At 56.0% G+C, this 13,422-nt stretch overlaps 1 protein-coding gene across 1 annotated transcript in view; it reads right to left on the minus strand.

Moving 5' to 3' along the window:
- SLC39A11 (solute carrier family 39 member 11) overlaps positions 1-13,422 on the minus strand; it is a 77,493-nt gene that overhangs the window by 33,987 nt on the left and 30,084 nt on the right. The window lies entirely within an intron of this gene.

Raw genomic sequence — 13,422 nt, forward strand, 5'->3', positions numbered from 1 at the left:
CCCGCTGTCACCTCGCGCTGTGCAGAGCGTGCTTTGCAGTGCCAATTAAAACCTTAGCGTACGAGCACTCATGCAAATTGACGCGCGGGGTCACCTTGGGGGAGCAGGGGTGGCGGCAGCAACTCGCCGCTCGCCACCTGAAACACAGAAACGGACACCTGAAGGCGTTCTGAAGCAGTCTTCAAAACGCAGAAAACGAAATGCCAAGCTTCAAGCATCCGAGTGTTTATCAATTTTTGGCACTGAGAAAACAGAGCAAAGGCTGAAAAACCCTGGGTCATGGCAGCAGGAGCTGGCGTGGCTGCGCCGCGGCACAACAGACCCCCAGCAAGGGGACAAGCGAGGCTAAAGCCCCTTACGGATAAAATTTCCTTCTTCTGCCAGACCACGGGTACTTGCATAGCTCGGCACACGTCCCCTGGATCCCGCAAGGAGCCTAATCTGCAGTAGAGCCCCTGGGGTGAAGGACTTTCCAGGGAGGAGGCAGAATGCTTTGGGTGATGTTTGGGGAAGAGCGCTTACATCCAAGCACCGAAATGCCACCCTTTGCAGGGTTTTCTCTGCACGGGAAGAGGAAGCAGCCAGCACTGGTCCAGGTGCCCAGAAGTGCTCCGTGTCCCCAAGCAGCACGCAAAGCCCTGAGCTGGGGCACAGCTGCCTGGTGCTGCTGCCACAGCCGTGAAAACCGAGCCCTGCAGCACACAGAAATGATGTGCGCCACCACCGAAATCCCCAGCGCCTGCAGCTGGCGGTTTATGGGGCTTTGTGCTGCCTTTCCTCATCCCCGGATTTGATGGGTTCACCACCAAACCGAGCTGTCCCCAAGGACACCCGCAGCAAGGCAGAGCAGGGGAACTGCTGGTGCTTCACCGTCACAGCAAAGGCTTTCCAGTCCCCTCTTCCAGGCTTTGATCTCCGCTCCCTGGGTGAATTTTCACAGAGAAAAAAGCAGGTTTTGCTCAACACGTGGCCAGGAGAACTGGAGAGAAGTCAGCAAGAAAGCCAGAAGTCAGCTCTGCTGGGCTTTGGTGGGCTGGGACCCCCAGCAGCGAGAGCAGACGGTTTCATCCCATATCCCCAGGGGCCACAGGGGACCGAGAGCTTTGGGAACACCGACCCCAGGATGCTGCAGCTGCCCCCACATCCACAGAGGAGCAGAGCATGGAGCACATGGCCAGCACGAGGCTCCTCGTGTAGCCTCCCTGATAAGGTTTCAGCTATTCCCTCTCCGCTGACAGTTCCCGTCGAGTTCCTTTCTCACCATTATCGAGTTGCCAGAGGAGATTCATTTCACGGCTCTCGCTAATGAAAGCCAACGCCTGGGCCAGCTCCTTCGCTTACCACGAGCCTGCCACCTGCTAAGATACTAATTCATTCCCAGCACAGAGCTATTACTTGCATTAGGCTTTTTTTTTTTTCCCCCACTTGGAAGCAGCCGGCGTGATATTATTGAAAGAAAAATAAAATAAAAAGTTGATGGAAAGCAGATTTCGTACATGCACGTTTGGAGTTCGCTGCAAAACGGGCGAGGACCCCGGCCCCTTCCCTCCAGCCAGCAGAGAAAGGCTCTGACCAAGCATCCGGCCCCTTCCTTGCACCAAAACGTGACAAAAATCACACCTGCAAAGGGATCGTGGCCCCAAAGGGCTCGGCAAAGCCACGGTGCCCAACGGGATGCAGTAGAAAAAAGGGGAAGTTTATGGGAAATAAACAAACCAGAGCCAGCTCCTGCAGGAGAAGCACAGGGGCCAGTTTGCATTCGCCATCTGAGCAGCAAAACGACTCCATGCAAATTATCCGTGCATTAGCCCAGGAAAAGGCAGCGACGCCGCCATCAGGGAGACGACCTGAGCACAATTTTCCCTGCTGATGTGTAACAGCAGGACCGCAGGCTGCATATGGCAGAAACCGTGTTTTGTGTCCAATTGCAGCAGGGAAAAAGGGCTAATTACAGAGGAGCGATCCTCAGAGCGCGGTGCCAGCTCTGCGCCCACGGGTCGGGGAGGCAAAATACGGCACCCCAAGGGCTGCCAGCCTGAAACGCTGCAGCTTGGGCAAGCTCCGGGGAAGGGGAACAAAACAGGAATCGTGGCTAAGCGTGGGCTTGGCTGGAAGTGAGGAAAGCCTCAGCAGCACACTGGAGTAGCGATAAGAGTGGACCAAGGCGGGGGGGGTTCAAAGAGACACAAAGCTGACACTATCAGATCGGGGTCCTCGCAAGGACGGCGCCAAGACAATTATAAGGCAAATAATTATCTGTGCCACGTCCATTCTAAATCTTGTTCACAAAAACCCCTCTATATATTCTACTCCATTTATCATTATTGAATTTCTTCGTAAAGCCACAGGGCAAAGACTCTGCCAGAAGTTTAATTACGTATGTGCAGCCTGCTGCATTTTTCATATCCTCTGCAGCCAGCACCGGAGCAAGATAAATGGCTTTGAGGACGGCTTAAACTGCTGGCAAAATACAAAATCCAACGGACTCCTTATCAACGTGTGAAACGGATTTTTAGTTTTGATTATTTCTTAATGAAAACTGCTCGCATTAGCGGCGAGCTCAGCTTTGTTGCTCTTGCGAGCGGCGCGCACCCAGACGAGCGCACGACTCGCTCGCCGCACTCAGAAATCTCTTCACTGCTCTACTTCAGCTCCTGAATTAAAATCAGAGCCCACAGAGGCAACAGATTCCTCTGGCTTTTCACATCTGCTTTGGAGACCTCCCCTTCTTCCTCCTCTCCAATTAGGCCTGGATGTAGCCGTGCTGCTCTCCTGCTGCAGCTCTCAAATGCTCTGCGCAAAGTTCAGCGCGCCTGAACGAGGGCGGCTGCCCAGAGCCCCCCTCTGCCCCATGAGGTTTCTGGGCGAGGAAAACCCATTTTGGTCTCGATTCAGCTGAAAATGAACCTGAAGCCAGGCCCCTGGATGGCCCTGGGTGAGAGGCAGAGTGGCCCCAGGGAGCAGCACCCCCGGGCAGCGTATCAGTGCTGCCTTCCTGCTCCCAGCACGAGCTGATGTCCTGGGGGAACCCAGAGCACTCAGAGCCTCCCTTGGCTGCAGATGCCAGAAGCCAGATCATTTAGAGCACCAAAACCCTCTTCAATCTTTTCCCCATCGATTTCCCCATCAAATTCTTGCAAGGAGACTCTCTGCTTGGCCGGGCAGGGATCTATAGCTGTCAGCAACTGCAGACAAAGGAGGGACGGCTGCGCTTCCACGGCACCGGCACGTCCCTTGCTGGGGGCTCCAGGGGCTTCTGCCTTCGGATTAAACTTGGATGAGATAAATTGGCACCCTCAGCACGGCTCTTTACAAAGATCTGTTAGCTCCCATCTCAAAACCTTGGGAGAAAGGATGGAGAGGCAGAGCCAAGCCCAGGAGAGCCGCAGACTCATTAAAGCCGTGACGAAGTGCCACTCGCAGGCTGTTCACACGAGTTGTTTCATGTTAACCTGCACGGGAACAGGGTGAAGGGAGAAAAGCAGCACAGGAAACACTCATTTCAGAAGCCTTTACCCTGCCACATCTCTCTTGCTGTCTCATCTACTCCTACGAAGCCCAGCACAGCCGCACCTGCACGAGCAGCACACATCAGCCCAGCCCGACACCGCGCACCTCTCATCACTTCCAGCTCTTGTTCTGCTGCATGAGCTGGAAACGTGCATTATGTGCTAGAGCAGCTCTGCTAAAACCAGGAGAGATGAGCAAGCTTGTTCTGACCCTTTGTCTGGGGGTGGGCTGGGAAAGAGAGAACAATTTGCTAAAGGAAACGATAACACAAGCAGCTGCCATCCCTTCCCGAGGTGCAGGAAATAACAGCACGTTCAATTCTCTCCCCTAATGGCTGAGATAAATCAGAATTACTCGGAAATTTCGGAGATTCCCAAAGGCCCGGTAGCCAATCCGAGCCCCTCACATGAACGTTTGCCCGTGGAGCCATTAACATCTCTCACTCCCCGAAGCCCAAGCGCTCCCCTTTGCGCCCTCCCCTCGTCTCCGCAAGCCCTGGCTGCTCCATTAACTTCAAGCACTTGTAACGAACGCCTGGCAGCAGTTGTGTTTAATTCTGTGCCATATGGGCTCCATCGACGCTTCCTCCCACACCGAGCAGGTTCAGCCCTGGTTTGCTCGGGCAGAAATGGGAAAAATTCCCGGGGTGCTGGGAGCAGGGCTGCGAGGCACTGGGGCTGTGCCCGTGACCTGCACCCAGCGGAGGGTCCCCGAGGGTGGCACACGGGGGAGCAGGCTGCCCGTGGCACCGTGGGCACCCCAAGAAGGCACCCAGGGCTGCTCAGCACCCTCAGCTCGCACCCCACGGGCGAGGACGGGGAGCACAGAGCCAGGCAGTGCTTCCCGAGGCTGCCCATGAGGTGTCAGCAGCTCGTTAGCAATTAGCAGAAGCAGGTCGGGCTCAGCTCTTGCGCGAGGCGATGCCGGCCAGCACAACCCTTCCTTCCTCCAACTGCCTGCTCCGGGAAGCCCTCGGTGGCTGGTTTCAACCTGGCATCTCCCTTCGGTCCTCGGAGCTGCTGCCCTGCATGGTGCAGCACGGAGCTGAGACAAGGTGGCACACACCTACACACACCCACACGACACCAGGGACTTGGCACAGGGAGCTCCACCGGGGTGGAGAAGGGCACAGGGATGAAACCACGCTGCAAAATCAACCCCGGATCCCACCTCTTGTGCAACAAAGAGAAACTGAGTGAGGGCCAACAGCAGCAGGAGCAGCTCTGAGGGGTCCCAGGACCACGGAGACCTGCAGCAGGGGGAGCACCACGGCACAGGAGGCGGGTGGTACAGCCCTCCGCACCGAGCTGCCGGGTGCCAGCCCCTGCTGCCACCCTCCCGCCTGCCTTCCTTCAATTTCTGGCCTCGAGGGAGCCCCAGAAGAGAAACCACATCAAAATTAACAGCCACAGCCCTCGGGAAGCCGAGCCAGACGCACGCTCGGAGCAGCGCCCACGCATCGCTTGCTCGCGGTACAGCGGCGGCACGCTCTGCCTTTCGAGGACACCACCATCAATCTTTTTGCATCTTTTTTTTTTTTTTTTTTCCCCATTGTTTCAGGCTCTTTTCGAGGATTGCTGCCAGCACCTGGCTCGGGAGCTGTCAGCCCAGCTGTTCTCCCCGGCACAGAGCGCCCAGCTGATGGGGAACACCGGGACCCAGAGCCCTCCTCGCTCGCCCCGCACCTCTCCGCTCCTGTTCCCCTCTCAGGCTCCTTCTGCAGGAATTTCGGGGAGCCCCGAAGGAGCAGATGGGTGGCAGCAAACAGCTGCTCCACGCTGCTCTTATCTGGCACCTCCATAAGAGGTTTTAATTACTGTGAGTAATTAAGCACCGCACCTCTGCTGGGAGGGCTGCTCTCCCTTGTAGGCAGGTACAGGGAGGGCACCGTGCGCCGCAGGCTCCCCGAAAGGCAGAGGGGAGCAGGCAGGGAGCTGAGCCGTGTGTCTGCTCTGATCAGAGCCCGCAGCACGGAGCAGAGGAGCTGGGAATGGAAGTGCAGAGGGAGAAGGCTCTCGTTTAAGGAACGAGTCCCCAAACGCCAGGAAAGCCCAGCTGCTGGGAAGGCTGCACGCAGAACAAAGCCGCTGCACGAGGAGCTCCCTGCAGTTGCCCGTGCTCAGAATAAGGGCGCCTGTTAAAAATATCATTAATTTACCACTAGCAAAAGCAGCAGAGAAGCGCAGGGATCAAACCCACAAAGCAGGCAGGGGAGAGGCTACAGGAGTGCGATGCTCCCCCTGCCACCGTGCTTCAGCTCGGTGAGAAGAAAACACCCCAAGTGCTCAGAGCTGGCAGCGTGGGCTCACTGCCCCACATTCCCCAGCACAAACCAGTGCCATCAGCCCCACCATCGTGCTGGGGACAAAGAGGGCCACCTGTGACACTCATCCGCACGCTGCGGTGACTGCGAGCCCAGGCTGCTGGCAGGATCTCACCCCTCTGGTCCCCCCCCTCACATAACAAATTCATTTCCAATGTTTCTGGCAGATAAAAGAGGTCCCTGCATCTGCTCAGGCTTTCAGCATGGAAGATAAATAGAGAGTGTCATGACTCACTGTCTATTAGGAGCCTTCATTTATCCAAGCGTGCACAGGAGCTTTCATAAAAGGTTGTTTAATTCAGCATGACTGACTACCACTTGCTCTCAGACACACGATTATTGCCGGGATCCATCTCAAGTTTGGAGTCAGGAGGATGCTGGAGCACGCCAGCCTGCCCTGTGCTGGCACCAGCCCCCGGTCCCACACCTCCGAAGGGCTGCAGCTGCCCAGGAAAAGGAGAGCCTGGAGCCTGCACCCACAAAAAAAAAAAAAAAAGAAAAAGCGCACAGGGAACAACCTGAAAACAGAGCCCAGAGTAATGGGGGAGAAGGGAAGCAAGAGCAGAGGAGATGCTGGCTGGAGCCGCAACCAATGTCATCCCCACACCTTCCCCAATTCCCTTTCCAGGCCCAAAATCACAGCGTGCACTCACTGCTCCCTGGGGACCCGTGGCACAAGTGGCAACCTGGTGCCCGCAGCCGTGCCACCCGTCTCCCTCCCTCCCCAGCCTCCCCCACTTTACCAGGGCCACCTCCATCCCCGCAGCCCTGATCCCGACACAGAAACTTCTCCTCCCTGCAATCCATCACCGGGGATGGGTGAAATTGGATGAAATTACTGCTCTAGCCCTCCGTGCCATCCTTTATCTAGAGCAGCCAGGTGCTACACGGACCTTCCGTGCCGCCCCACTTCATCTCCCACCGCCGGTGATCCTTCAAGCTGCCACGTGCTGCCTGTGCTGGTCCCTGGGAGCTGCTGCTGTGCACTCGGGCACGCTCGAGGACGGGAAAATGAATCCATAATGCGGCTCTTAATTCAGACAAAGAGGCACTTGAGAAATGCAATAAAAAAAAAAAAAGGAAAGGGATGAAACGGCAGAGCTCGTCCCAAGTTTGTCCTGGACAAACCAAGCCTCTGGAAATCTCAACCAGAAGCATACAGGCAGCACTTTGCTCCTCCACGGCTGCAAAAATTCACTCCCACCACTCTCAAGCCCCTGTCCGTGGCAGGGGTGATGCCTCAGCAGCTGCTTCCATGAGGAGGTGGAGGACGATGGAGGCGCCCAAGTTTGGAGCAGGGTCCCCAGAGCAGGGGGAGCAGCAGGGAGCGAGCGCCTGGTGTGGGATCAGCCTGGCCCCATCCCCAAAAACCAGCAGGTATCTCACCGGGACGAGATGCAGCGACGTGGCTGAGCTCATCACGGTGACCCTGCTGCCACCGGAGCCGTGTCCTGGCGAAGCACCGAGCCCCGAGGTGACACGGCACCAGCCAAGCACGGGGTGGAAACCTGCAGTAAGAACGAGGCCGAGGTGTCGCTCGCCCCTCAGGGTGGCACAGCTGACTTCGTGTCAAAATAGAGGAGGAGGAGTGCCAAAAGCCTCGCCACTCGAGGTCTGCGGTGTTTAAAGATTAATTTCGTGGGGAAGAGCAGCGGCACGACGTTCGATGTAATTACATGCACCAGGTCCTTTTAAGCAAACTAATTCATGCTAACTTCCAAGAGCTCTTTAAAGAGTTCCCAGTAGATAAAGCGTATTGCTGAATCATTTTATGCTGAATTTTTACACATTCAAGTTAATTTAATCACTCAATTTCAGAGGGCTGAGCTACGTTCAGATCTCCGATCTCTGGCAGGGAACAGCTTCTGATCTTAGCAGGCTCAGGCGCGCCGAATTTCTGAAGTTAGAAGGGAAGGAACCCCGGTACCTGCTTAAAAGGACACCGGGCTCTTATCAGGAAATGAGACGGGACCAGACCACCCTGCAGCGGGCTCAGATGGTGATCACAGAGCTGTGGAGGTGGCAGCAGGATGGGGCTGAGGCTGAGCTCCACCAGCGAGCCCCAGAGGCGCATCTGCAGCCACGGGCTCGCCAGCAGCGCGGCACAACAGCCCTTGCTGGGGGAGCTTTGGCATCACAGAATCAGAGAATTTCTAGGTTGGAAGAGACCTCAAGATCATCGAGTCCAACCTCTGACCTAACGCTAGCAGTCCCCACTAAACCATATCCCTAAGCTCTACATCTAAACGTCTTTTAAAGACTTCCAGGGATGAAAGGTTTTTGCCCCCCTCTCCAGCAACACCAACCCATCAGGCTGCTGGCGGGACGCGACCCCCCCGGCGCACGGGGATGAATTTCGGAGGGCCACATCACGAGGGGGTCGCAGACGAGCCGGGCACCCCCTGGTCCACAGGAAAACCTCCCAGAAGAACAATGTTTGTGCAAAAAAAGAAGCAAAATGGGCATGGCGCATGGGACCCCCTTCCTCCAACTCTGAAGAAATCGCTCCTCGCGGGTGGCAATGCCCACAGGAAAGAAAATCCATCAAACTGAGCTTTGTCCAGAGAGCAGGAGACATCTTTCTATGCTGACAGAAGGACCCCAGGCTTTTCCTTCTTTCCCAGCCTGTTATCTTCCTGATGTTCCTATTTTACGCAGCCCCTAGGGTGAAACCAGGAAAGCAAAACCAGGGCTTGACCTGCAGCTTGTCAGGTGGGCAACGGCAGCAAAGCCCTCTCCAAATCTTGTATTAAAAAGGCTCTGAACCACCACCACCGTATATTATGGGGATTAGCGAGGCTACTTTTCCTTTTACCCTCGAATCCAAAGCAAGTTGACGTGTCCCAGCCTGGGGTGAGGAAGCTGAGGATGACTGCAGACCCACATCGGCCCCCCTTCCTTCCTTCCTTCCTTCCTTCCTTCCTTCCTTCCTTCCTTCCTTCCTTCCTTCCTCTGCTGCAGTGCCGGAATGTAGCTGGGAGGCACACATTGGCAAAAAAAAAAATCCTTACATTTCCCTCTAGTATTTCCATAAAGGACCATTTTCAGCAGCTTTTATCTGCATTTCTATAGAAGAAAAAGCAGCACTAAGCAGCCAACTCCTGTTTCAAGCCGAAGGTACTGCTGATTCCTGCATGAAGAGGACTCTGTCGCTATTGAAATTTAAAAGCCAAATTTCTCACACACCCTGCCACGCTCTCGCAAAGCTGCTGAGGTCCACCTGGAGAACGAAGCACAACTTTCAAGAATTTCACCCTACAGACTGCGTTTTCCCAGCTCTTTCCCCACCCACGGCAGAGCCAAGGCTGGAGCAGCACCGGGCCACCAGCTCCAGGAGTATAAAACTCAGGATGTGGCACAGGGGACAGTCCCCACGTGCACCCAAGAGACACGCCTGGGCAGAAAGAGCCCAGAAAGTGCCTCAATGACTGCTTTTAAACCCAAACTCTGCCTGCATAGATGCCACGAAGTGCCGCCTTCTGCTTGCAGCGAAACCACCCCTCCGCAGCGCCCGGCCGGATCCCCTCGCTAACAAAGAGGAGCCACCCGTTGGCAGCAAAATCAATAAATAAGCAGCACTTTAATTACACGTAATTGCAGATTCAGTGCGATTCCGTAATGACTCCGAGGCGGTTCGCACCATCTGCTGCGGCAGATCCGTGCCGGGGCTTCTGAAGGGGAGCAGCAGCCGCTTGGCTCCGTCGCCGCAGCCGCCCCGGGGCCGAGCGGCACGCGCCGAGGGTGCGCAGGGTGCACCGGGGCCGGGGGCGAGCAGCCTGCTGCCGTGCCGAGGCACAGATGGCAACCACCAGGCTGCAGCTCCAGGACTCGCAGAGAAAGACGGTTCAAAAAATAAAAAAAAAAAATAAGTTTCTTTTGGGCTTGTAAGAAAAAGCGGTGAGAAACCACCAAGCTTTAAGAAAAAAAGGGGGGGGAAAGGTGTTTTTTTTTTCATCCGGAGCTCTCCAGAAGCTGAGTGCCAAAGCCCTGCGGCAGCAAGGGGGAGGTACACGGAGTGCAGAAAATCCAGGAGGGGCGAGCACCAACCCATGGCAAGAAACTGGCTGAAAACATCGCGCGGGGCACAGCTCTGCTGCGCTGCACCAAGCCTGGAAAGCAGCGGGGTACAAGCAGCCAGAAGTAAGAACATCAACATTTTTTTAAATCCGTTTTGTAGGACGAACACTTAAGCCATGGGATTCAGCACCCAAATTGGGATTATCCAGCAAAGAGGGGAGGAGCTGGGGGTGCAGGGGGCTTGGAGGCAGCAGGAGGGGCCGCATCCTGCACCTGCCCGAGCAGCGCCGTGCCTCCCTCGCAGGCAGGGGCTTCTGCTCGAGGTGCTGGGGCTGTTCCAGCTTCCCTCCTGCTTCCGTGGCCCACTGAATAAAAAAATAATAAAGAAATAAAAACAGGAGAAGCATCGCTGGAGCTCTCTGCTGCAGCTCTTTAGCATGGGAGCAGAGATGGAGAAGTTCAGGGCGCAGTCTCCAAACAGGGGGGCTGCGACGCGAGGACAGCACAGCCCCCTCTGCTCTTGCTCTAGCTGCCCCTTCCAGCACCAAGCAGCAGAGGAGATGAAGAAAAACAACCAGGAGGCCAACAATCACCTGCCCAGCCGGGCTGAACGCCGCTTGCACCCCACACGGGGATGAAATGAAGCCCTCATTTAAAAGAGACCGCTGAGAAGGACATTAGGCGACGGGCAGGGTGGCTGAGCAGCCAACCCATTAGACAGGCACAGCTTGAAACTCGAAGTCATTTCAGCCCAGCAGAGCCCATTTAAAAGCAGAGAGACGCTCTCTAATTGGGGTTATTTATTCGGCAGCTCTCCCGGCACAACAGAACTCCCACACAGACCTGCTCCAGGCTGGGCGAGGACGGGGACGGGGCCACGGCCACCGGGCACGAGGTCGCCCAGGTCCCCTGGGCATCACCGAGCGGCTCCGGGATAGCTCAGGAGGTGTCAGAGAGATCCGAGGCAGGGCGGCTGCTTCAGAGCCATTCTGCCTTTGAAAAGGGGCAAGATGAGAGGGGAAGCTCTGCTGTTAGGGCTCCTCCTTGGCAAAGCACCAGCAGGAGCTCGCTCCCTTCAGCCACCGGCAAATTCAAACGAAACAGAGCCAGGGCAGAGGTCTGGGTGCTGACAAAACCTCAGCCACAGCGCACACCTTGCCAGGCAGCCGGGGCTCGGCGCAGTGCAGGACCCACAGGAGCACAGCCCCTGCTACCTCTGCCCCTCGCAGAGCTTTTTGAACACTTAAAAATCACCTCATTATGGTGCTGCAGCCCCTGCTCCAGCCCCTCGCCAGGCACCCCTGGGATCAGGGAAACACAGCCGGGGTGGGCACGCACCCGGCCACACGAGGCACTCCTTTCTCAAGGGCAGGGACAAAACAGCTGTAAACCAGCAGCCTGGGATTTTAATGGTAAAAACCACGACATGCAAAGACCCAAATATCTCCTTCCTGCACGGCTCCACAGCCCAGCACCACCCCAGAACCAGCATCCTCCCGTGGCGCAAGGGAGCCCCCAGCACGCCGGGGGCCACTCCGGGTGCGGGTCCCCCAGGAGGACCTGCTTGCAACGTCGCTTCCCAGGGTAGCCCGCGGAGCCAGCTGTCTCCTCGCCAGCCTGTCGGGATGCACAGGCACTAAAAATAACATCGAAAATATTGATAGTGCTGAAGTCACCCTGATGTCACTGAAGACAGGCGTGCGCAAGGTGATGGCTGCGCTGCAGCAGCTCTGGGATTTGCATAGCATGACTAACATCAGAGTCTTCTGCAAAAAACATTGTTCGAGCGCTCTAACCCTTCAGCTGACATGCATTCAGCTTGTCTCCAAGCATCTTTGTCCAACAGGAGGCTGTGAAAGCCCCTGGTAAATGCTGGCCCACCCCCACGGTCACCCCGACCCGCTGCCGGGTGGCAGGAAAGCAGAGCTCACGTGGCCGGCCCCAGGAGGGCAGAGCAGCTGCCAGAAGTCTTGAAGAATTCTTCCTCACACCAAACTCTTGAAAGCAGCCTGGCCATCACGTCGCACCTGCCCTTGAGCTATGAAAACAGACAAACAGGTACAGACTGAAGCAGGGTCAGCGGGCATCGCGCAGGTCGTGTGGCTGGGTTGGCCTGGAACCGGTGCCCAACAGTGGGGCTGGCCCTGCCCAGGCTCTGCAAGCCCCTAAATGCATCACCGCAGGCAAAACCTGGCTGCTGTCACCTCCAAATATCTCCAAAAGCAGCATCGCTACTGCTCTCCTCTTGCCCTGCTCTTCTCCCTGCAGAGGGTGACCTTCCCCTGTTAGGGCGCGTGGGGCAGAGGGGTCCCTGCCACGAGCTGCTCTGCCTGAAGAAATCCAAAACCCTCCGAGGAGCTGAACAGTCTGAAGATCCAAGCACGTCTGGCACTGCTCGGCTGAACAGCCACGGAGGCTTTTTAGTCCCAAAAATTATGCTTGTAAAAGCACATTAATAATTAAATCCCCGTCTAATATATTCATGCAGTTGTTGCATAGCGCAAGTAGTAATTAACATTTAAGTATCAAGTACATGAAAACAGATACGGACAGGTTCAAGATGAAGTTCCATTACAATGGCTTTGAAGCTGTTTTTCCCAGGGCTGCAAGCTAAAAATAAGGAAGCCAGCCAGGTCCGCACGGTGCCCACGCTGTGTGTTTGCATGCAGCACACGCTGCATGTCACAGCTACGCAAACAGATGTACCCATAAAAAATTCCAGCACACGTTTAAGATCCCACCGTCTGCCCTGCTTCACCACCAAACCTCTTTGGTCACCTTCATTTCCCAATTCCCACGTGCGCCTGCGGTGGCTGTTAAAACTCCTCCCCTAGATTCACAAAAAAAAAAAAGGAGGAAGTTGCAGTAATTTTATGGTGCCCTGCACCAGGGCGCTGCGCTCACAGGGTGCACGGCTGTGCCCGGGGATCACACGGTGCCACCACGTGCACAAAGGACACCCCTGATCCCCCTTGGGATCACGGCAGGGCAGGCTCCCCGTGCCTGCAGCCCCATCCCTGCAGCCCCATCCCCAGCACCCCCATGCCCCAGGAGCTGCAGGGTGCCCCCAAAAGACACCGGAGATCCAGGGCAGCGCAGTCGCACCTCCGCACGTGGCCATCGGCTGAGACAACTCTACCTGGGCAAACAAACTTATTTTTTTTTTATTTTTTTGGCTTTCTTTTGCTGTTTCTTACGAGCTGAGTGCTCCGAGGTGCAGGATGACTTCTCTGCTGCACCCTCCCCTGCGAGGCTGCAAAAAAAAAAAAATGAACCCGGGGAACCAACCCCATGAGGTGCCAGCAAGCAGAGGGCTGATTCCACCACCCCAAAGAGCAATTACGGCATAAGCGTGGTGTTTATCAGAGCAATCGATGCTCGTAGCTGGGAAAGCTTCCTGGGGGGGAGGAAACAAGACATCGATTTTTAGCGAAAAGGCATGTTCTGTCATCCTGTGCCATATACCACGCGGAGACGGCTGCACGGAGAGAGCCTGGACGTGAACGACTGTCTCAGGCCACCCTCATCTGAAATGGAAACGTGCTGGAATTGAAATCAGATGGGATGGAAAA

The sequence above is a fragment of the Aythya fuligula genome, chromosome 18, assembly GCF_009819795.1.
Source record: "Aythya fuligula isolate bAytFul2 chromosome 18, bAytFul2.pri, whole genome shotgun sequence".
In the NCBI taxonomy this organism is placed as follows: Eukaryota; Metazoa; Chordata; class Aves; order Anseriformes; family Anatidae; genus Aythya; species Aythya fuligula.